Source organism: Lutjanus erythropterus, chromosome 22, assembly GCF_056507025.1.
Source record: "Lutjanus erythropterus isolate fLutEry1 chromosome 22, fLutEry1.hap2, whole genome shotgun sequence".
Taxonomy (NCBI): domain Eukaryota; kingdom Metazoa; phylum Chordata; class Actinopteri; order Lutjaniformes; family Lutjanidae; genus Lutjanus; species Lutjanus erythropterus.
In genome coordinates, this window is record NC_139338.1 from 9,547,307 (window position 1) to 9,573,256 (window position 25,950).

General features: G+C 40.3%; 1 protein-coding gene across 1 annotated transcript in view; it reads left to right on the forward strand.

The window, feature by feature from the left end:
* Positions 1-622: 622 nt before the first annotated feature.
* Positions 623-25,950, forward strand: part of LOC146306629 (chemokine-like protein TAFA-2) — a 92,368-nt gene continuing 67,040 nt past the window's right edge. The window contains exon 1 of the mRNA XM_084710894.1: positions 623-1,131. The gene's annotated coding sequence lies outside the window, so the exon portion shown is untranslated. The remainder of the gene's footprint in view (positions 1,132-25,950) is intronic.

A 25,950-nucleotide genomic window follows, 5' to 3' on the forward strand; every position in this document is an offset into this window, starting at 1 on the left:
CCACACCTTCACATTTAATAGGATTAAATGTGACTGCAGTTTATAAAGCTGCTGAGGCTGCTGAGAGATGGAAGAATGATCATATTTTGGTCTTTAGTGAATTTCTTGCTTTGGGTGGAAGTTATTATGTAACAGAAGGACATGATCACTGTTGAACCAATTAATCAAATGCAGCTATTAATACATTAGTTGCCATTTCAGTGCTGTATTTAAGACATTTTTTGTTACATCATTTTTGCTTTACACTTTCTAAACTGCAGATTGTGTTGTTAGTCTTCTGACAAAATCAGAATAATTCAGTTGTCTGATCTGTTGTGTGTCATTATTACACAAATGTCTAAATGAGCCTTGTAATATAACGATCATAGTTTATTAGTGTGAGAATATCTAAACATCAATTTGTGCCTTTTCTTATGTAATTAGATTAAAACTGATTAACACGTTTAGGTTCATTTGAAGGTGTAAAGAAAAGCAGCGCATCCTTCTTTTCGGATCAGCCATTGTGACATCCAAATGAAAAGCTCAGATGTTAATATGGCACAATCCCTAATAGTAATCAGAGTACACTAACGCGTTACCAGCGGAGGTAGCGGCGGTGCGCTGTGCGCTCCGGAGTCTCCATAAAAGTTAGTGCGCGCAGAGCGGAGCTGTCAGACTGGGGAGAGACGCGGCGGAGCGAAGACTGGAGGCTCAAGTGATTGATCAGGATCGATCCCACTTTGAGAAATTCATCTGTTCGCTGTGAGTGCGCGGTCTGATCCTCTGGGTGACTGTCGCCCACCAGCAGGACGCGATTAAAGCTCATTTACCCGCCTGGTTTTTCTGGACTCTCTCGGAATAAAGAGCCAAGGGAGGTTTGGATGCAGGAGGATCTCGGCTGTGCGGCGGATGAGGTGCTCACGCTGCCGCCTCAGAAGAAGAATCGTGTCTGATTCTGTTAAGGCTGTTTGATTTGATCAGGGGGGTAAAAAAAAAAAAAAAGAAAGAAAAAAAAGCCACTACTCCCGTTTTTACCCAGGACGCAAATGTCTCCACATCACAGACACACCACTGGATTGTAGCAGCAGCAGCAGCCCCGCCGATGGTTTTGAGAGGGCGTTAAGGTGCGGGAAGGGAGTGGGACAATTACAGGTAAGAGACACGATCATGCTCATTTTTCTGCCCTCTCTCGGGGGCTGTTAAGAGTTTTCCCAGCCGGTGAGTGCGCACAGTGAGGCGCAGAAACACCTCTGAGCCGCTGCAAGCCTTTGATTTGGAGACGATCAATATCCAATCAGGATGAAACAAATAATTCCTGCAAAAACCAGCGTTAGGCCTTAACTGTCTGTCACTCCCCATTCCTTTTAGCAAAGCAAAATATTCATTTATCTGTAACTGATTTCTAAAATATATTTCTTAACAAAGAAAAAATAAGCCACCTTTACTTTCCTCCATTAACACAGCAGTCCGCACTGCAACTGTTTAAATGAAGTCAATTCTGTACACTGTAAAACAAACAAATAAACAAACAAAAACTATTTGTTTTAACTTAAAGAAGTTAAGCGTCTGGGCTGCCTTAAAATTTTAAGTTCAATGAATCTGAAAAGACAAGTTGAGGTAATTTTGTAACGTTTTAAAGAAATAAAGTTGTCAAAAATGTTTTTTATATAATTTCAGCTGTACTCGAGAAAACATGTCTGTTAAGAGTTTCCCTGTAGTGACTGCGCAGAGAACATCACTCAAGTTTTTGATTTGCAGACAATCAATACCACACCACATCAATATCCAATAAGGACCGAAACAATTACAGCAAAAACAAGTGTTAGACCTGATTTAACTGTCAGTCACTCCCCGTTCTTTAGGGGAAGGCGCTAATGAAAAACATTCATTTAGCTTTAACTAATTATTAATTAATTTCACCTTCTTCCATCAAAAGACATCAAAAAGTCTGCATGACAACTGTTAATCACAGTCACTTCTGTTTGTTTTGACTCAAAAAATTCAGCGTCAGTACCACCTTAAAATTTTAAACAGACTGGATTTGAAAAGACAAGCCAAGGTAACTTTGTAATGATTTAAAAAATGATTTCTAGTTCCTAAAAACTGGATATTCATTCATTGCACTTGAAAAAACAAGCTTATGATAATAAGTTGAACCAGCAACTCTTCAGCCACACTGACACGGCGGTGACTGCAGAGAAACACACTCTGTCATGGCCAGCGTTTGATTTAGAGACAATTTTAAAAATTTTGTGTCTGGGCTACCTTGAATTTTTAAGTTAACTCATTTTAAAAAGACAAGTTGAGGTAATTTCACTAGGATTCCAAACAAATAAACCTTTCTAGTCAAATAAACTTGGCATTAATTCAGTTGTACTTGAGAAAACGTGCCCAATAAGCTTAAGATATGAAGTTGAACCAACAACTCCTCCGTCACACTTACTCGGGGGCTGTTAAGAGTTTCCTCGCTGTGAGTGCAGACAGAAATCCACTCAGCCACAGCAAGTGTTTGATTTGGAGACAATCAGCACCACGTCAATATCCAATCAGGACTGGAATAAATAATTACCGCAGAAACGAGCATTAGGCCTTAACTGTCAGTCACTCCTCCATTCTTTTGGGGAAAGCAATAATGAAAAATACTCATTTATCTGTAACTGCTTCCTAAAATATATTTCTTGAAATAGAAAAACTGAGTTGATTTCACTTCCCTGCATTAACACACAGTGTGCATCGCTGCCATTTAATTGTAGTAATTTCTGTACAAAGTATTAAAATATTTGTTTTAACTTTAAAAAGTTTGTATCTCGGCTGCAGTAAAACTTTAATTTGACTGAATCTGAAAGTTGAGGTAATTTTGTAATCAGTTGTACTTGAGAAAACATGCTCAATAAGCTGAAGATATCAAGTTGACAACACTCACTCACATGACAAATGTTAAAAACGATTTTGATTTTCTTTTACATCCTCACAGTTTGAAAAGTCGGTTCTTCATTTCACACAAAGGACTTGGAGCTGCAGTGGCTCCTGTTGGAGCTGCTTTGTTCCAGTCCTGGCACAAAAACAATATGTGAAACTGCTCACAGTGAATTTATTCATTTTTAATTATAAGTGGGGACTGAATTATACTAAAATTCCTAACTTTTCACAGTGTTTCACTTACTGTGAAGAAAGCCTAGTCTGCTAATCTGCTGATCATGTTTCCTTGGAAACTTCATTTAATAAGTTGATTGAACTCTGTACAGTACATTTATTTAACTCATCACTTCTAGTCAAAAGATGTGTAAGCTCTGAAGTGTTAAAATAGTGAAAATAAACAACAAAAACTTAACATAACACTTGTATATTTATGTGAAGTTAATGAGAAAAGATTAGTTGATTCCACTGAATTCCTGTATGATTTTTTTTAAGAGTGCACTTTCTTACAGGGCAGTGATGCCTCAAACTTTTCCATGAGTGTTCTGTGAAACTTAACCTCACAAACCAAACTCCAGTGTAAAAATAGTCGTTTTTAGTTAAATTCATTCTTTGGCTTTGATAAGTGCAGTTTTCTAGTTGCTGGTCCCTGTCATAGAGCCTTACGATAAATTCAGCTGAATTTATTTCACTAAATCGGTACTCATGTCCATGGAGTCTTGAGTACATAAGCCAAGTTTACAGAGATCAGCATGTTTTACAGAGTCTGCAATGGAGTCAGGAACACAAGTCTCTATTTCAGCTGTGTGACAGAGCTCATGGTTTGCTCTTATTGGTAGGCGTGGCAGAACCAGTATAACTACCAAACTGCTGTCAGGAAGTCAAGTCATTTTAATAGCGACGTATCGATTTGGCCTCCTGCACTGAGACTAATGTCAGCTCACCTGAAGCAAATCGTGTGAGTCCTCTGATGATGAAACACAGTGACACAGCAGCAGGATGTACCAGCAGCCTCATCCAGACTCTTCCTCCTCCACCTGCTGCTGCAGAAAGAATTAATGCTTTTAATTTGCTAAATACAACAGGAACAAAAGGGAATTGGACATGCTGACAGTTTACAAGACTGGTGCACAATACAGGGATGATACAGTGGATGGAGGACGACAGCAACAGACCATAGATGGAAATAAACGACACAACACAAAGTATACAGGGGAGCAGATGACACGAGTTGTTGGCAGAGACATTAACACAATTGTTCAAGGCCCCAAGAGGTAAAACTCTTCAATATTTAACAAAAAACAAGATTCAATTAAAAGTTTAAAAAATATACATAAATTTGTGTATCAGAACTTTGTGTTTTCTTCTTTTAATTAATCATCTCACGACCTCTTAGACTTGTCTTGTGACTTTGTGAAGGTGCCATTCAAACTAGACATAAAACAGCCACTGAGGCAGTTTTTCTGTACAAGTTTTATTTTTGATACTTAAAGTACATTTGGCTGTCAATACTTACACAGTCTGCATTACAAACATACTTTTATAATATTATAACGGTGATTATAATGCATTATAAAATGTCATAATTACTATGAGAATTCTTAAACATTGATTCTTGCGAAATGTTTTCAATCACAAATGTCATTAACCAGCAATTATTAAGTGTTATGACACTTGACCTTGTAAGTCATTATAAAATGTTTTATAATATATTATAGTTATTGTTATAAATCATCATGAATATTTAGGAATGCTTCTAACTATAAATTGCTATAAGCACCATGTAACACATTATACATAGTTTATAATGCATCATAAAAATATTATAAAATAGTTATAATATATTGCAATTATAATACACTATGATTTTTACCAAAAAAGTCAGGGAATACCCATAATGATAAATATTTATGAATGCTTAGAATTACAATTATAAATTGTAGATTGTAATAGCATTCATAAGCACAGTATAATGCATTATAACTATATTTGTAAAGCAGTAGAATGGATTATAGACATGCGTCTCATAAAAAATGTTACAAATTTCTACCTAGTAAGTAAGATTTTGACTGTAGGACTTGTAGTAGAGTAATTTTCCATGAATGAAGTGCTGCTTTATTGAACAAAGGCTGGGGACACTTCTTCCATCACTTCAGTCTCTCAGCACAGAACAGAGGGATGCAGCAAATCACATGATGACGTCATCTGGCTACTTTTTAGCAGCCAGTAGCTGCCTCCCTCACAGAAGCAGTGGCAGCCCTGGCAGTCCCCAATTAGCTGGAAGCGTCAGCAGCAGCTCCTGCGCCGTGAATGATCGAGTTTAAAGCTCTGGGCCGCCTGGCTCAGGTCACGCCGGTCCCCCTCCAGCTGGGCGACCTGGTGCCGACTGTCTGGCCAGCGCCGGCGGATCAGCCAATGTCACCTTTTTCCGTGGGTCACGTGACCTCGTCCTCGCGCCACCTCACCATCGATCCAAAGCGATGACACCGAGGCTTCATGGTCCGCTGCCCCTCGCCAACCAGGCCGACATAGTGCTGAACAGCTGTGACATGCAACACAGCAGCAGTGGGGGGTCTTTGAATCAGTCTGTCTTTGTGGGTGCCCAGGTTTTATTTATGAAACTTCGTTTTTAATTTTTCATACTGATAGCAGATTTTGAGCCTACATTTACATGGAAGTGCTTTGAACAGTCTGGGACACTTCAAATCGGAACAGAACTGAAAAGCGCAGTGACAGGAGCGAATGAAGGAACAATAATGCATACAACAATGTAAGCTCAATATTAAAAAGCAAAAACACATACCAAAATGTTACGCTGAAAAATAAGCACATTTTCAGCAATCCAGAATTCTCACATCAGCGTTTCTATAGGCCACCAATCTGCCACAAAGGAACTGTTTAACATTTTAACAATTAAAAATTAATTGAATAAATAAATAAATAAATAAAATAAAAATCACAGAAAAGCCTTATTACTGTGAAATTAAACACTTAACTCCATATCAAACCACGTTTCATATTTACATTTTTATTTGCGTGCAGATTGACCAAATGAGATATAAGTTGTTATTAGAAATTTTTCATGGAAGACATCTTGACATGTCACAGTAGGAAAAGCACAGGTGTAATTAATAAAATTAACAATGGCTGCATCCCATTTGGCTGCTTCAGTTTCAGGGTCCTGGCACTTGAATGGGACAGATCAATTGTAAATGTTGAATGAGTAACACCCGTGCTTTTCCTACTATGATAAGTCAAGATGTCTGCTGTGAAAAAGGTCCTGTTAGTGAGCTTTATAGGTGCATTTTTTTTTTTTACCTCTTTATGCTAAGCTAAGCTAACATCTCTTGACTCCTCCTTAATCTTTCACCAACACTGGACAATATTTCTGATTAATTCGACAGATTAGAATTTTTTGTTTTATCCAAAATGTGCAGAATACCTAAATTGAAGGTGGCGTGGTGGTGCTCCCTCATAGGTTTTCAGTGGGTGTTTCCTTCCACAGACCAAAGATACAGAAGCCCATTTCTGCCCATCTGAAGAACTTTTTCAAAATAATGACTCAGTATTTCAAATAAATGACTTGGGTTGACTTATCTCAAAATGCTGCTCATCTAGGAGGCTGTGCCTTTACTAGCTCCCATTTGTATCCAAAATCTAATTATGTGGCTTAACAACCTGTTTTTTTGTCTTTTTTTTGCTCCTAGCTGGAAACCCCAAAGACAAAAGACAAAGACAGGTTACAGACCTGGTTCTAGGAGGGTGCAAAAGCTTGCACTGCACCCTCAGTTTAATATTTTGCACCCTCAGCTGAAATTTGAATAATAAATGTCAAATGGTAGGTCACACGTCAGTAGTGTCTGCAGCTGTCCATATATGCATCAGTCTGGGAGCATATTGAGGGTCACACAGACTGTGCATCTCCATGTGCGCCTTCTATTTTTGTTCATGTTTGTGCAGCATTGCAACTTTCAAAAGGTCTGGGTGAATGTAAATATAAATCTGACAACATAGATTATTGTAATGTACTGTATCTGACCTCATACATGGCAACATAGTGCTTTAAAGAAAAGAATAAAGTTGGAGAGATTATGATAAAGCTTAGAAACCAGACATCTCATAAAACCGCAGAATAACAAACCAGTCTGATGCGTAGAGGTCTGTATGGTTACACTGCAGCAGTCTGGTGTTGTTTTCAGGATTTAATGACAGTAAAAACAGTGAGCAGTCGTGCCACTACTCCCCAACAGAAGTTCAGGCTGAGCCCCAGATGTCCACAAATCCTAGAGCCTAGCTAGCTCTGGCTATCTCATAGTCAGTCATATCTCTACAAAATGGACAAAACTGAGAAAAGACTTATTAACTGATCTATGTTCAGTTTGTGTTTGTTTGACAGCTGTCTGCTGCTACGAGACCAAGCCTTCCTCACCAGAAAAATGTGTGTTGGTCATAAGTGCAAACACTTTATTTCGACTGATATGTCTGTCAATTTTTCGGCTGTGCCCCCTAGTGGACGTAGTAAACACTAGAGGAGAAGCTTAAGGAGTGAGAAAATCCACAGGTGGTGTAGATGGATGGATCAAACAAGCACAGGGGTTTCACCCAGGAGACCGAGGTTTGACCCCTGTGTGAAACAAAAAGTAAACATACAATAATCAAAGTTTTGAGTAACTTAAAATTTTGTTATGGACGTGACATCCATCGTATTATTTCCGCTGCGGCAATGACATCACTTCTGTCACATGACCTACAAAACATAGTTATTTAAACTCAAACCACAATCTTTTCCTAAACCTATCCAAGAAGTTTAATTGCCTATACCTAATCAAACTGTCAAACGGTCCTGTAATCTGGTCGCTGCCAGTACTCTCCACCTGTAATATATGTCATGTTGGGAGTAATCGACGATCGACCTGATCTGGTGTGTAGGTGTATAGATGTGTTGTTTGAGACTGATGTCAGGAAACACAAACAGCAAGAGGAGATGAATAAATTTACAGAGCTTTTTGCTCCCTCTGCGTTGAAACAACCATGAGATTAGTATTGACCTTCTAACTCTTGACAAGAAAGCCAGTAAGTGTATTTCCCAAAACTCTGAACTATTTCTTTAAATACAGCGGGGTCAGTCAGGTTTTGTTTTCTATCTAAATTTAGATCACTCATTATCTTAATACTGATGCAGAAATCTGCCTTCAACAGCACATCATCTTGTCTTGGAAACAAAGAAATAATGACACCACCGCTGGCAGCTTTCCCTCTTTGTTCTAAGAAAATTGTCTTGAAGACGAGACTGGACGTTTTTTTTTTTTTTGCAGCGATGTCTGAAAAGCTTTTGAACGTGTGAGATGAAACCTGTGAGCTCCAGTAAACTGCCCAGGGATTTATTCCTCGCCGCTCCAAATGAAAGACTCAAGGAGAGGTCAGGTGCTTGGCTGTACCGCCTTGATAGGTGACTTTGTGCTCTCTTCTCCCGAAAACCAATGAAATGTGTGTAAAATATCGGCAGCCGATTGGCACCGCCACCTCCACCGCGCGGGTGTTTGATGTAAGGAGGAAGCGAGGGCTTTTTTTTCCCCCCGCCGCTCTCTTTCACATTCTATTTGATCTGCGGCTCGCTCCGCTCTCCCTCCGTTTCATTTCAACTAAAACAAATTCACCAGCCGCTGAATAAACAGGAGCTCTGAGGAAATGATAAAACAATAGCTAAAGGTTCCTATACATTTTTCACTCTGACCTCCGTCTTCTTCTCCTGATTGCATTTTTTTTTTTGTCCCACTCGCCTGCTGACAGCTTTTGGCAGGGCTTTATTTTGACTGGTCCTTTCACCATCCTTCATTTTGGCTGCTCTGGACTTTTGTTGAGTCAATTGTGTGATAAATGTGACTGTAACGACCACCATTGATTTTTACTTTCTCTCGCTTTAATACCCTCTAACCACACCACTGGAAACTCTGAATCCCCTCACACACTGCGAGAGTCAAGGTCTGTCCAGTCCTAAAAAAATAATCACATTGCAGTGATTTTTATGTTTTTTGTTTTTTTTTTGCAGTGGCTGTAAATAAGTATGGCCATGTACAGACACAAACCTGGCAACACATATGTTTTTAGTTCATTTTTTTAAAACTAATGTAACAAATGCTCTTATTTGCTGTTTGACGCATTTGCAGACTAGAAAATGCGCAATGAGACATTACAGTCCACAGAGATGGTTTGATTGTGTTCACTTTCACTTTCAGATAACTGAAGATCTGATCGCTCATGTTGAATACTGTATTGGATAATTTAAGGTTCATTTGTAATCACTTTACCTCATATTACGCATTTACCACTATGGATGTACGTTGTAGTTTCTCTGCGAGGTTGTCTGATGGATGGAGAGGACACCATTGTCAGCACTGATGAAGTGACAGGTAGTTGTGATGTAGCTTGTGTTTATGAGAGCTGTCCAGCAGTCGGTGGTCAGAGCTTGCTTGCTAGCTTTACTTTCAAAGTTTTCATTGCATTTAGTCACATTAGCTCTTGCTGGTGTGCCATACTCAGGTTTGAGGATGACTGGCATTTTTTGCAACCTTTGCTTGGCCCTACAATTTCATTGCAAAAAAAATGCCTAAAGCCATTTCAACATGCATCACAATCTTTGAGAAAATATGCTGTGAAATAGGCTTGTGCAGCATAAAGGTATTATGTTATACCAGGGTGTTAAGAAATCCTGCTGGCATGATTTTCAATACTGTTATAAATACAGACCAGAGGGAGACACTGCATTAACTGTATTGTAGTGCACAGCACACACCACCAGGTGTCAGTCTCTGTGCTGCAGTGCAGCTGAGCTGAGAAACATGCCGTCTGGGAGATAAAGTTACAGGACTAACTGGTTAAAAAGAAGAAAATGGCTCGGCCTTGTTTGGGAGTATTTTGGATTTAGTCCCACTATCAAAGGTAAACTGTTTTAGGTTTTAGTTTGAGTTTGTCAGTGGATAAAAACTGTAGCCTCTGAAGACTGAAGCAGAGCTCCTGTGTGTGTGTGTGGTGTGTGTGTGTGTGTGTGTGTGTGTGTTGTTTCACAGCCATGGGAATAGCGTCGCTATCACGATCAGCTCAGGCTATTTTGAGGGAGTACTAAAGTACAAAAGAGTCAAATTGAGCTGTTTTACCCAAGTTTTGCACAAACACCACATAATACCATATACTCTGGTAAAATGTCAGGAAGGTATGAAGGTATGAAAAAACAGATACTGCTGAAGTGTAATGTGAAATCAGGCATTTCAGGCAGCAACAATCCCAACAAAAGGCTGTGAAATCCTGGAGGGACCGATTACAGTATTTGAAATAAAGTGTCACCATTTATCTAAAGGAAAAAGACATGATTGGAAATTGCGATGGAAGTTACACACCCATCCACCACCCACAGCCTGACTTTTCACCTCACAACATAAAGGGCACACCACTCCCTACACTGGCACTACATGTTGGCACTGGACACAAAACGTAGGCTGCTGAACAGTCTAATATGTACCTAATTCATCAACTGAATCCAGTTGTAAAGCTATGGCTATTGGCATTCCCAGATAACAGCAATGAAACCGGTTAATAAAATAAAGGTCCTTTGGGCTTTGGGTTGTATATAAAATTATGACAAAAGAAGTTAAATTACTTTAAATTATTCAAACTGGCGTTAAATAATGAGTTTTACGGCTGTGATCACCTGTGTGGGGCTGTCCTGCCTCCACAAATTAAGACATTTTTTAAACACACTTTTGCTTTCTGTGCTCATGATTTGGATTGTATTACTTGTCATCTACTGCCATCCTCCTCTGCTGGGACAGCCCAGGTCTTTGCAGTTCGTGTTGACACTGTCCTCCCCCTCGTCCACCATTCTTACTCCAGATAACTGTGATCCTATTTCATGCAGAGGAAGAAAAAGAAGCAGAAGGAAAAGAAGACTGAGAGAAACTGGAAAAAAGACAGTGAGAGAAAATGGAGATCCGCTGGTCTGTGTCCAGGTTTTCCCCCCGCGTGGCCGTTTTATCTCTTCAGCAGCGTCTTAGTGTTGCTCTGTGTGTGGCCCAGTGGCTTATAAACATGTGCCCGTCACGCAGGATAACTCCAGCCTCCGAAAAGCCTCCAAACAAACACACCAACGCACATTTTGGACAGGAGAAACATCTCTCTTTCCACCCCTTCTCCGTTCTCTCCTCTCTCCCACCCATCCTCTTCCTTGCCTCCATTTCATTTCGATGGCTGATGGTTTGTGCAGAGCTGTGGGCCTACAGTACTTTCATGATGTGAGCCAAACCCATCTGGGACTCAATATCCTGTTTACCAGCTCTCAGCACTCTGAAAACCACAACAATACTGAGCTGAGGCAGAAGTTCAGAACTCATTACAGTTTGTTCAGGTCACAGCCAAGGTCGAAGTCGTCTCCGTTACTCTGCCATCATGTCTTCAGAAGGCAGACTCTGTTACCGCTGCTTTCCCCCACTCTTTTTCCAATCTATACATGTTTTCGTGTCATGCTTTGCGAGAAAATCTCCCAGCAACCACATCTGAAGCTGTAATGGTGGTCCACTAGATATCTGACTGAGCTCAGGAAAAAAATAGGTATTGGATACTATTTGTAGATTTGAAATGATGTTAGAAAAATAAAACTAACTGATGTGCTGGATTTCTTTCAAAATGCAGCTTCAGCCAACATTCATTCAGTACATCTGTTGCCTTGAAAACCTCAACTTCACTTGGAGATTTCCTGTATTTCCCTGACTGTCTCTACACAATGCTCTTTTATTATGATCTTTTTTTTACTCTACTCTGGTCTTCATTCTTTAGCTTATTGAGGATTTCGTCAGCTACTGTATAGACAAAAAGGTGATGATCTGTCGGCTATATTGCACAGACAGGAAATAAGCAGACAATCAAGTAGAAAAGAATGGAAAAGAGTAGATTACAGTAGAACACAGTGGAAATTGGCTTCGGTGGTTACTGTCAAGACACTTGAGATGTGCCATCTAAAAGGAGAAATCTATAATATATTTATTGTAATTAATCATAAGATGACCACGATTTGTCATCAGAGATTAAGGAAACGTTAAGTTGAAACACTCGCTTCTCTGACAACAACACTGCAGCTGCCCCTTTGATATTTCCATTCAGTGCTGGAATAACTATTTTAGTTTGCCTGTTTCATGTTAATTAGAGTTCAAATTAATAGCGAATGAGTAAGTGTCTGTTTATGAGTTGTAAGAAATCATTAATAATCTTTTAGAAGGTGTAGATGTTTATAATGGTTAAACTGAGCGACGTGATAATGGAGTTTGGCAGGCAGCCACTAAATTCAAACTCCAGCGTGTATTTTTAGAGCAGTGGGATTTTTTTTCATGAGAAGGGGCTTAACTTTACATTTACAGACAAATGACAGGTGATCAACTTGCAGAGGAAGAGTTGTTGTTGCTTGTTAGTGTTCATTTACAAGGGTTTTGCGTGTCTTGTGGTGCTCCTGCAGTGTTCCTGCAGCCTGCAGAGCTTTTGGAGTCAGGGGAGGAGACGGTGGGGGGAAACAACTCTCTTCAACCATACATAGTTTATTCAATAGGTTTTCAACCTATTTAATATGGTTCCAACTCACTATTTGGACTGTAGTACTCCTTTTTGCACATGCAATTGCTAAATATTGCTCCTCTAAGGCTCATTTATGCCCCATACAGAAATTGACATGTCTGTTATAACATTACTGCCCACATACTTCCATGTGTCCATTACATTGATGTGGATGTTATGCAATAGAGGGTGATGCTGGAGGAGGTTTTAATGATGTACCTTTTAATAAAGAGACAAAAGCAGAGGCAGTGTTTTAGATGGTGGTGGTCTGTGCGACCGCAAGCTGTTTCGTCCGTATCTGTAAGCTTTCAGAAAAGATGTAGAAATGTGGACAAAATGAACGCAGACAGAAAGCTACGTCTGTATCTATGTGTATTTAATGTTGAAAATAAATGAGCCTTTAGTTTGCTTAAGTAAACTGCTGCTAGCCAGCTGACAATAATGCTAACAATTAGATAGTTAGATAGTACAAATTTTTCCGCGGTCTTGTCTTGATCTCAGAGTTCATCTTCAAAACAGCATTCAAAACAAAACACACAGTAGTATGTAATTCTACAGCTAGCAAGCTAAGCTATATTTTTGCTTGTGATAAACACTGATGACTCAGGCCACATAACACATGTAAATAAACTTACCTTACATCAGTGTTAACGAATGTCAGCTTCATCACATATGCTACATACTGCAATGACATTCAATTCATAAAAGTGCTTGAACTGTTGTTTAGTATAAAGGCAGAGAGATTAAGGCCAAAATCCTTTCTGATTCAGCACCATGGACAAGAATGGCAATCACTGAACTAACCATTGCAGGAAGAGTGTGCATTTTTGGAGCAATGGGCATTTGTTCTTGGGAATAATGGGCTGTCGGACAAATGGGCTTTTGGTCTAATGGGACAAATGGGCATTTTTTGAACTATTAGTCCAGCTTCTCTTCCCTGCCCGTGGCACTCAGCCGCAAGCTAATCGTCACACAACATAGATCTTTCAAAAGGAATTTCCTAAAACAGCTGGCCGCTGTAGTTTTTAGCAAGCATTATTCAGTGCAAAAAGTGTAAAAAGTGGATTAGTTGCAGACTAGTTAAACAGATGATTAATACACACAGCAGGATGGTATGTGGGGGATTTAGTTAAAATAAACTACAGTGCACATGTTCATTATAATGAAGGAACATCTCATCCAATGCACCAGTGTGACTCATTGGGGTGTTTTTAATAGTTTTTGGACAACAATGAAGCTCTCTGGTGGTCTGTTCAAGGAGAAATAAACCATATTGGCTACACAGACAATACTTGTTTGATAGTGGGACACTGGTGTTTGGTTTTTGTCTTTTCATAGAATATTTTTACAATAAGAAAAATATAGGATGCCGGCAGGCTTGTTCATCAACAAGAAGACAGTGGTTGTGTCTGAAATTACTCTAGGTTTCTACTGGGACCTAAGGAAAAAATCTCAAGCATGGCAGAAAATATAAGTCAGAAGTTAAAAAAAATATTATAATGATTGTTTACTTTCCAGTGTAGTCTGTAGTATCCTACTTCAGTGGTTCTAAACCTTTTCAAGTCGTGGCCCCCGAGAATAATCAGGTTGATGTTAGTGACCCCCACCTTCCTCCCCAGACTGTTCAGGCATTACAAAAGTACACATGAAAGTGAGCAAACACATGAAGACCATGCTTTCCAAAAATCATGACCCACTTACTCATGATAATCCACACGCCTTGTTGTGAGCACGGCCATCTTTCTGCAGTAGAACCTACTGGAACTACTTTATTTTCTACTAGAAAGAAAATAGTTCTTACATGAAACTGTTAAGAAGTTGTGTGGATTATCTTGAGTAACTGTCACACGACTTTTGAATTTTCAAATACATGTTTTGATGCTTTGAGCACCACAAGCTAAGTGCCATTTAGTCCCATTACATTTGGGAGAAGGCAGACATCTCTTCTTTTGATATCTCTAAAACTCTGCAACGCACACCAAGACTATTTACATGAATAAATTGCACAATAGGCCAGTAGAAAAATATGTACTTATCAATTTGCGGTGAACTGTCCCTTTAAATGTCAAGCCCTTCCCTAGCTGTCTGATTCTCAAACTCAAAGCTGGAGACTTCTAGTACGTTAGCCAGAGCACTAAGTTAACTTCTGTACAGCGATTAGTTTTATTGTGATATTAAAGCAAGTTTTTCCTGTGTGTTTCAGTCTTTTATTCAGCATGTTGAGATCATATGGCACCTGTCTGCCTGTTAGAAATCAGGGCTGAGAAGAGGCTTTGATGTACAGGCATGAAGTACTTCACAGGGAATTTGTTTCGTTTGTTAGATATGGATCTATAAAATGAATATATTATAGTCTATCTGTGTGCAGCAACATGAATATGAACAGCTTTTTGAACACAGGAAGTTATCCTGTCTATGTATCCATGCATCTTTATTTATGATGATGATTAAATATTAATTTGGAAGTGTGTTGGTTGTGTGGAAAACATACAGAGTGCCTTCTGTGTTTCCCTCTGGCAGAGTTTCAGCCCCTGCGCTCACTCATGAGAGGAGCTGCACGCCTCGCTTGGCTCACTCTGAACCCCCGGGCTATTTAACCCGGGGGCTGTAACCTAAAGACCCAATACTGGCTGCCTGTGGCTTTCAATCTGACCGCTCTCCCTCACTTATCTGGCAAATAAGCCGTTTTAATTGCTTACACACAGAGCCCTATCAGGCCGTGTAGTGAGCATGGAGATAAGGGTTACACAGAGTCAGGCATTAGTAACAGGATGAGAGGACCGCAGAAAAACAGAGCTGCGGGATCCCAGGAGGAGGAAGAGTCAGGAAATAGCTGTGGCCATCCTATTAATTTCAAACTCACAGAGCCGTTTTCTCCAGCTGACTGCGAGGCTCTGGAGGCGGCTGTTGTTCACGAGAATCAAAGCATATTTGAATCATTTCCTTAGAAAGTGTCCTGGCATCATCGATGGGCAGACTGGGAGAAACTAATGCGTAAAGTCGCACAGGTTATTGTGCAAATCAACCTTGAAAACTTCAGGTGTTTTCGTGCATTTGTGAAGATAAAAGAAAGAAAAATGTGAAGCGTTTGCTGCTAATTCAGGATCTTAATTAGTCCAGCTGCCAGGAATCTGTCACACTGACATTTGTGCACAAATACTGACAACCTACAGAGGACGCACACTCTTAGAAATAAAGGTGCTACCTAAAACCACAGAGGGTACTTTGGCTTGCCCCCACAGGAGAACCCTTTTTGAACCCTTTCTGTGAAAGGATTCACCCAGAACCCCTATGAGAGGTTCTACAGAGAACCCTTCTATGGTGTAATGGTTCCAACCAGAACTCTATCCAGAACCTTTCCACCTTCCAAGGCTGCTGATAAGAACCCACCCAGAAGGATCTATAGAGAACCTATTTATATTCCCAGGTTTTCATCTCGAACCCACCCAGGGAGTTGTACTGAGAACCCTTTTATGTTCCAAGGGTTTTGTCTAGAACCCACTGAGGGGGTTCAACTGAGACCCCTTTTATATTATGGCATATTAAAGTACCCTTGACAAAAGAGTTATTTAATTCTTCAACAATCCTTAAGGAACTTTTACTTCTGGATGAAAAGGGTTCTAACTGGAACCCTTAGTCTGTCAGAGATCCCTTGAGCAACCCATCTCCAAAAGTTAATGTTTCTGAGTAGAACATCAGCCCTTAAGGAAGTACCTATTTAGAACCGTTTTTTCTGAGAGCGTACAATACAGCAAGGACGCAGAACATCAGGAATGCTTCAAATTAGACCACATGGGTCATTTAGAAAGGAACATTTGGATTCTTTTTTACATTCAAAGCTTTATTTTGTCATTTTAACGTTTTTTATTCAGTTGACATCCAGTCATTTCACAGGCTCCAGCGACCTTCCTTTCCGAAGAGATTTGGATTGTTGAAGTTGCACTGTGTATTGTTTTGACCCATGCGGCCTGCATGAAGAGCTAGTCAACACAGTGGCTGGGTAAATGTCAGCTACACTAGGCTTCTAATGAGACCGGAGACTAAGGAGAGGGCTGACACCATCATAGGCTCTGTGCTGAGAGGCTCATTTACATTCTACCAGGCGACAGCTGGAGATATGAGGGGAGAGAGGCCGAGAGATGGAAACAGAGGAAGTGAGAGAGAGAGAGAGAGAGAGAGAGAGCTGCGGAAGCAAAGAGGCAGCAGAGGAAAAAAAAACATGTTAGTTTTCAGTTTGCAAACATCTCTCAGAAGCAGAAATGACCTCACTGGTTGTGTTAAAGGTCCAGTGTGTAAGATTACTGGGATCAGAATAATGGAGTCCAATATTCATTCATATGTTTTCATTAGTGTTTAATCTCCTGAAAATAAGAACTGTTGTCTTTTCATTATCTTAGACTGAGCCCTTTATATGGACGCAAGGTGCAGGTTTTCTTCCATGGGTTTTGCAGCGGCGTTTTATTGTCACTGTAGGTTCTCCTACACGCCTGGGAGGGCAGGCCTGCCTCAACAACAAGGACTGCCCGCTTGCTGGTGGCAAGTAAATTCCCATGTTTCAGCCCCTCAAACAGAGATTTTATTATTACATTAAACTCTGGGTGTGACATATTTGGTCTGACAAAACAAGACAATTAAAGACATTACTGTGATCTTTGAAAAACTGGGATGGACATTTTCCACTATTTTTTGGACAATTTATTGCTGTTGCAGCTCTAGATTAAACACAATAATCTAATTTAGCCATTGTTGTTATTTGATAATGGCAAATAAATAAAACAATTTGTACAAAGGCAAGTAAAAATTGGGATTGGGCAAGTAAATTTATAACCCACTTGCCCAACCAGACAAGTTAAAAAAAACATTAATGTTGAGTCCTGGAGGCTGAGGCGAGGTATTTGCAATCTGCAATTTTGCCAATAGATGCCTCTAAACCCTCAGTGGGTGGAGCCTAAACTGATTTTTTTTTCTAGTCAAAGTCGCACAAATTCATTTTTTTAATATCAACAATGGGGAAAAACTATGTGCAAAGAAAACAATGGTGCTAGTGACAAATCCACAGGGAATATGATGATTTAGACAACAAATCTACTTGTTTAGGGTTAGGCAAAGATCATGGCGTGCATTAAAATAGACTTAACTTTGTGTTAGGATGGCAGAAAGTCCTGAAAGCACTGACACTGCTCTTATAGCTATATGTTAAATATGAAAGCTTCAACTAGTGGAAAGTTAGCTTAGCTTAGCATAAAGACTGAAAGCAGGGGGAAACAGCTAGCCTGGATCTGCCTAATGGTATCCACATACCAGAACCTGTATCTTGTTTGTTTAATCTGTGCAGCCTTCGAAGAATAAAAATGTCAAGTTGTGTATTTGCCCTTATCAGTTATGTTATGTCATCAATGCTTGTGCTGTTAGCCAAAATAAGCTATTTCTATGGACAACTCAGTGGTTTAAACTGGAAGTGAGATGGAAAAGCAAGCATGGAAAAACAGTATGAGTAGTTTGAGGAGAAATGACAGAAACACTTGGGGACAGATTATGTGATCTGCAAACAGGTGAATTTGGTGCTCATGGATTTTAATGCTAAACACCATTATAATACCAATCCCAAATCCTACAACACGTTCATAGGTTTTCCTGTGCAGAGCTAAATCATATGCTAGCTCCTTTACTATTCTTTGTTAATTAGTCAGTTGCATGCATGTGAACTAACTCCAAATGATGCTCCTATTTTGTTCAGCTGCTAGAACATTGAACTAATAAGGTAATACTGTTGCCGCACATGTGTACACATCAGCAGAGCAGCAAAGAGTGCATGAAGTAAGAAGTGTGTTCACGTAACCAGAACGTGATCTAAGATGACAAGAGAACATTGTTTGTGAGACTCCCCGCTCTTTAATGAAAGAAAAATGGGGACAACAGAGAGGAGAGACCTCAAAACAAGACTTTGTACTGATGGCATTGATACTAGAGGTATTGGTATAGAAAAAAGATCAGTGAGCAGGAAGCTAATATTATGAAGCCTGGAGCTCTGCTGCTAAGTACAACAGAACTTTAAAGTTCAGACGAGCTGGATTAGAACACAGCTATCAAGGTAATCTGGTTTGCTATCTTGGTGACCTTTCAACAACACGATCATCAATGTATAATAAAATAAGTCACTGTATTTTTATATATACATTTATAGAGTATAAATATATGTGAACCAGGGTTTTTCCTTTGCTTTCAAGCTTCTATTTCTGGATCTTGAAATGGTGTGTCATATTTGCATTTCTGCTTCTGAGAAATTCTTCAAATCTCTCTATGAAATAAAGGGTTCTTTAGCTTGTCCCTGTAGGAGAACCCTTTTTGGATCCCAGTAGAAGCTTTTCTAAAGGTTTCACTTGGAACCCTTTCAGATAGTTCTACCTAGAATACAACATAAAGGGTTATACCTACAACCATCCATGAAATGTTTCACCCAGAACCCCCTATGAGAGGTTCTACATAGAACCCTTCTATGGTGTGATGGTTCCAGCCAGAACTCTCTCTCTCTGGGTTCCTTCCAGAACATTTCCACCTTTTAAGGCTACTAACAAGAACCCACTCCAGGGGATTGAGAACAAACCCTTTTATATTCCAAGGGACTTATCTAAAACCCACGTAGGGGTTTCTACTGAGAACCTATTTATATTCCAAGTTTTTTTTTATAGAATCCACCAAGGGGGCTCTAATGAGAACCACTTTATATTACAAGGGTTTTTTCTGTAACCCTCCCAGGTTGCACCGATAATCATCTGTGAAAGGTTCCACTTGGAACTCTTTCAGACAGCTCTACCTGGAACCCAACATATGTACAAACATAACATATACATCACACCAGAAGCCCCTTTGAGAGGTTCTAAAGGAGAACCCTTCTATGGTGCAATGTTTCCACCCAGAACATTTAAACCCTACCCTCTGTAAGGATTTTGTCCAGAATCTTTCCATCTTCTAGTGCTAAGAAGAACCAACTCTAGGGGTTCTACAGAAAACCTTTTCATAATTCACGGCTTTCATCTAGAACCCACCCAGAGGTTCTAAAGAAAACCTTTTCATACTTAATGATTTTCAGGTGGTTCTATGTAGAACTCTTTTATATTCCACCCAGGGAGTTCTACAGACAGCCTTTTTATATTCGAAGACCTTCATATCTAGAACTCATCCAGTGGGTTCTACCAGACCTTTTCATATTCCAAGAGATTCATCTAGAACCCACCCACAGGATTCTACCAAGAATCCTTTTATATTCCAAGGGTTTCACCTAGAAGTTACACAAGGGGTTCTACAAAGAACCCTTTTAAATTATAGTACAAAGAGCACTTGACAACGATTTCAACAAACAAAAAGGGTTCTCTGGATGAAAATGGTTCTTAGTGGAAGCCTTAGTCTTACAAAGAATCATTGGTTAACTCTTTCTTCAATATGACGTTCTTCAGAATCAAATGGGTACAACCTCAACCCTTCAAGAAGAACCTTTTTGGAACCCTTACAGTAGAGTGATACTCTACTGTAGGCTGATGGAGTTTCATAAAATGTCACGCAGAGAGAACAATCAATATTTAAGTGTGATCCTGTGGTTTTACATCAGCTGCAATTCTTGCAATCTAATGGAAAAAAACAGACTTTGTGGATGGAGAATATGTGGAGCGGTGGAGGCGCTGATGAATAAACTCTACATCACGTCCTTGCCTCTGTAGCTCCCCATTCTCTCTGCCTCAACGTCAGGCTACTATACACTTGTGGGAGAGAGAGAGAGAAAGAGAGAGAGAGAGAGAGAGAGAGAGAGAGAGAGAGAGAGAGAGAGAGAGAGAGAGAGAGAGAGAGGAAAAAAAGAGAAATGCAGTCAAATCGGCTTGCGAGTACAGTAACATGCCAGAAATGAGTAAGAACGAGCCTCCAGACTGCAGAGCCCACTGAGCTCTAGTCTCAAGGCTCCGGGATCTGTTGATTTGTTGATGCACGCGCCAGATGTTGCAGGTGCCACTTGAGATGGCTGCCAATCTGTTTTAGTTGCCGGACAGATTCATGTTCACATTATTCAATTAGCAATGTGTTTTGGCCTGTTGATAACACTGCAGAATGAGAGAGAGGATTTGTATTTTTGCTTTTAACCCTACAACTACAACTGACTGAACTATGAAGACTGAACAGTAGAGCACCTGGTTTGCTTGCTGATGTGTAAAGCAAGGTTTAAATCTGCCCTAATCAATAGTTCTATATTAACAATGACTATGATAATGTAACAGCTGTTGCTTTTGGTGACAAACACAGAATTAACACCTTAAAACTGCTGTCGGGTCTCGCTCAAACGATTGACAATGCACCCATGACTACCAGTAGAACCTTTGTTTTGTCTGTAAGCTTTCAGAAAATGTCCACAAATATGCAGACGAAATGAATGCAAAGTATAGACAGAAAGATCCACCCATATCTTTATGCAGATCTAATGTTCCTACAATATTTTATCCATGTTATTCTCAGCCCTGTGATACCTTGCAAGAAGGATAAAGTGCGGCTTTTGGTTATTCCTTTCACTGAACCTGTATCTGCGAGAGTTAGTCGTATGATACAGGTGCATTTCCTTTTCTTAAAGATTTTTTACTCTGTAACAAATGAGTTAATGTCATAATCAGTGAGATTTAGAGTTTTTGGTAAGGCTGGGAATCGCTTGGGTTTTTTGCTGATACCAGTGCTAAAATTATACTTTTAAGACAGCACCAGTGCCTAAAGTTTGTGTTTTAAAAATAGAAGCACAAAATGATGGTGCTAGAGCAAATTTGGACTTAAAATTTATGGGACTGTGGCCTGGTAGCTCAGCGTTTGCCCCATGCACTGAGGCTGAGTCCTCTGCAGCGGCCATGGGTCCGCCTTTTCCTGCATGTCGTCCCCCAACTCTCACTCCCCCATTCCTGTCACATTTTCAGCTTTCCTATCAATTAAAGGCACAAAAGCCCCCAAAAATATTAAAAAAAAAGAAATTTAGAGGATGCCCACACTGCTGGCTGATGTGCTCTGTATGGGGTCACACAAGTATTTGAGCATGGTATATCCTTATGCTTTGAAGAGTATCTGTGCATTGCCAGATGCTTACCTTTGCACACCACTGACCCTCTGTCAAGCCCCTTCATAGATTAGCAACTATGCGTAGGGTGCTGCAGGCCTGTCAAGCTTTGGATTTCTCTACATATTCAACACATGTGCAGGGGGCTCTAACATGAGCTATACTCAGTGTTTCACGGTAAATGGACTTGCATTTGTAAAGTGCCTTTCTAGTCCTCTGACTACTCAAGACATTTTTACACTGCTTGTCACATTCACCTATTCACACACATTCATACACTAATGGCAGAAGCTGGCATGCAAGATGTCTCTGCTCCTTAGAACCTGCCTCATTCACACACATTCACACACTGAAGGCTATGCCTCAGGAGCAGTTTGGGGTTCAGTATCTTGCCCAAGGATACTTCGACATGCAGACTTGAGGGAGCTGAGAATTGAACTGCCGATCATCCAGCTAGTGGTGACATCCTTTGTGTTGTCTTTCAAAATCATAAAACACAAGAGCACATGTGAGGAGAATGGAACTTTGTCTTTAACTGCTCTAATGTATGTGATGTTCAGTGTTAAATCTGCCTCTATTATCACTGCAAGCTGCATATTTGCATTGCGAGAATGGAACACTTGACAGATGTAGCAACAGTAACTAAGGAAGGGGGAGCTTAGCGATGGGTCAAGTGCTTTCAAGCGTTTCTAGCTTGGCATTTTAACTGTGTTTAAGGTAGTTACTAGCTTACCTACAGCGACTTGCTACCAGAGCCATGTAGAGAGAGTGCTGCTAATGTTGTTTGGTCTGAAAAGTCTGCACCTGAGGACAACTGTGTCAATAATCAGAAATGAAATGAGACACTGAAAATTGCGTTGCAAGTTGGTCTGGTAGTAGATGTATAAGAACTGGCCCTGAGCTTGATACCCATCCCTCAGTGCTGGTAGTCAGATTCTGTTACCTTTGTAAAGAGCCTGGCTTGCTGTTTCCCCTCATTTCTAGTATTTGCCAGCTTGTTGCAAAGTGTTGATGATGTTCTCATCTTCCTCAAACTTTAAAACTTTCTCTTGAAAAAGGATAATGTGATCATAATAAAAGGAGGGTGACCTGAAGAAGTGGCCTCAGACAGCAGTGACACACTAAGTTAGCTTAGCTAACTTGGCTCAATGTCTGCTTTGTGAGAGGCAAGTGCCAAGAAATAGCGCTTTTTAGTCAACTTTATACTACATGTCAACATTCACCCACTCACACACATTCATACACTGATGGCAAAGGCTGCGATGCAAGGTGCCAACTGCTCATCAGAAAGAAATACTAATGCTCATTCACACACACACACTCACACACTGATGGCGCAGCCTTTGGGGGCATTTTACAGGTTCAGCATCAAGTGGATGACCTGCTCTACCTCTGAGCGAGAGCTAAAAGGAGAGGGGAATATTGGACTTTAATATGTCAAGAGGTTGGGAAAACACTCCAAATGAATGCTAATGTTGCTCTGTGTCTGCTGATGGCAACAGAATGCCAACACATTTGCCAAACCAGCTATGTGTTAACAGGTTGCTGTGCTGCCTCCAATTAACGAAAAAGAGACATAGTTTCTATAAATATTTGTACTGAACAAAATGTGTAAATTTTCTGTACTGCTTTACAGCACAAAACAGGGAGGGGGCGCAATTCTCCCAGAGCTTTGTGTGTTTCTGGTGATGGCAGATGGTAGAACAAAGTTATGTCCAAAATCATTCACTCATTAACTACTCCTTAGGGATTTATATGCAGAGTACATACTGAGCTCACTTTATAGTGAAGAAACTAGAATTACTGTGGGCATAATACATGTAGTGAAAACTTTAATAAGAAATTTAATTAAAGGTTTAAGTGTCTTTTTTACACTTTATTAACCTGTTGACCTTTAAACATTTGGATTTAAAATGTCATCATTTGTGTGAAATTTTGTCATAATTAATGTATGAATTCTTGAGCCAAGAACATGTTTTGTGAGGTCACAGTGACCTCTGACCCCCACATTTAATCAGTTAACCCTCTTGCCAAAGGACCCCATTACCATGACTACAGAGCATTTGGACCTGAACAAACAGTTAACACTGATTTGTGTTCAATTTTTATTTTAGCAATGGAACACTGTTTTTGTTCATGTATCCATGCTGGATCAAAGCCAGGCTGACAGTGGTGACCTGTCTGCAGCTTTTTACTGCGTGCTGAACATTTGTGAAATGTGCCCATCAATCATATGAGGAACTTTCATACACTATCATTATACCCAGTTACATACGCATGTGTTAAATAAGAGAGAGAAATAAAGACAAATAAATGCATTTGGTTTGAATTAACAGGCTAACTCATTGCTTTTATTTCCTCTCATGAAGAAAACAAATTTGAGGTTCAAAAATTGTTCACCGTGAGCTGTGGCACTGATTTGTCATTATTGGGGTGCTCAGAAATAAAATAGTTTTAATTAAAATATTGAAAAATATTCACTTTCACTTTTAGGTTGTCATTGATATGCAAAAATGATCAATAAAGTTTAACAAAAAAATGTCAGGTTGCTATGTCACCAAAGGAATGTCTTTGATGACATCACACATTCCTTTTGATGACATCACAATTCACATAATCACTAAGCATACATCAGCTCTTCAAACTGATTATAGCCTCAGCAAGTGGACACACACCTTTGGATAATCACCTTTGGATAATCACCTTTGGACACACACCTTTGGAAAATCACTTTTGGATAATCACCTTTGGATAATCACTTTTGGATAAGAGCTTGAAAGACAGAAAAAACACAGATAATAAAACATCTGTCTAAATGGCATTGCAGGGTGCAAATATTATGCCTATAGGCATTACACTTGGACGTCGTTTTGAAGTGGAGGCTTACCTCGGACAGGGCGGCTTTGGTTTTGTATCCCAATGTCGCGACACTCAAACAGGCGAGAGGGTGGCCATCAAGGTTAACAAAAGTGCCCCCAATGTTGTTCGTACCGCCAGAAAAGAAATTGCCATGCTAAGGCGGCTACGCTGTTTGGATCCCGACACTTGTAATATTATCAAGTGGAATGGATTTTTCTTTGACAAGGAGCAAATATGTCTCAACTTTGAACTCCTTGATGAAAGTCTGCGTGATTACTCACACAAACGTAATTACAGGGGACTTCCTATGACAGAGCTGAAACCAATTGTTCGTCAGCTGACAACAGCCTTTTACCACCTGCACTCAATGGGAATTGCTCATGCGGACCTCAAACCAGACAATATTATGATTGTGGACCGTCAACAGCATCCATTGAGGGTTAAGCTGATTGACTTTGGCCTGGCGCTGCCATCATCAGAGTTCAAGCCTGGTCTCAATATGGGGACCACCTGGTACAAGGCGCCAGAATTAATGCTACATGCTCCTTTTTCGGAGGCTATAGACATGTGGTCTCTGGGCGCAACAATTGCAGAACTGGCAACAGGAAGACCCCTCTACCCTGGGTACAAAGACTATGATGTTCTAAACTTCATAATAAAGACTCAAGGCCAGCCAGAGGATGAGGTGCTGGACCTGGGAAGAAGTACTCCCTTGTATTTCAAATCAGAAAACAACAGCCAGCGGCGCTGGAGATTCAAGACACGAGAGGAGTTTGCAGAGGACACAGGCTACTATGGCATGGAATCGGGGGACATTCTTAGCTGTCTTGATGAACTTAAGCAGCACATGGTGTGGGACACAGAGAGCCAGAGTGATCAACATCTGTTGGTGGACTTAATTAAAAGGATGCTGACTCTGAACCCTGATGATCGAATCACACCCCTGGAGGTTTTGCAGCATCCTTTCTTTGCTGAAAGCGTCTCACAGAGCTCTCATACTGCTGACTTGGACAATACTGAAGATGTTGAAGAAGTTCAAGACAGTGAAGAGGAAACACCTGAACCCAGTCAGCAGGGCTCTCGGTATCTGAGCACAGGATCAGAAAACCACAGTGATCAGGAAATGTCTAACATCAGTCAATGGTCTTCATCTGATCAGATATTAAGACTGCGTGTTCACTGCGGGGTTGAAAGCTCCCCTGCTGACACCCTAAGTGAACTCAATCAACAGTGTTCTGACCATGAGACTGCAGGACACAACAAAGGCATAGAGACACCAGACCCCCAAGAAGGAACATCAGAACACAGTGGCCAGTCTTCATCGGATGAGGCAGTAGAACCGGAGAATTTTCATTGCAGGGTTGAGCACCCCCCTTCCAACACCTGCAAAGAGCTAGCAGAAGAAGAGACACCAGAACACAGTCAACAGTGTTCTGGCTATCATATGGCAGGCCACGCCAGCAGACAATGCAGCGTTGACAGCCCCCCTCCTGACAACTGCACTGAGATACAGGACACTGAGC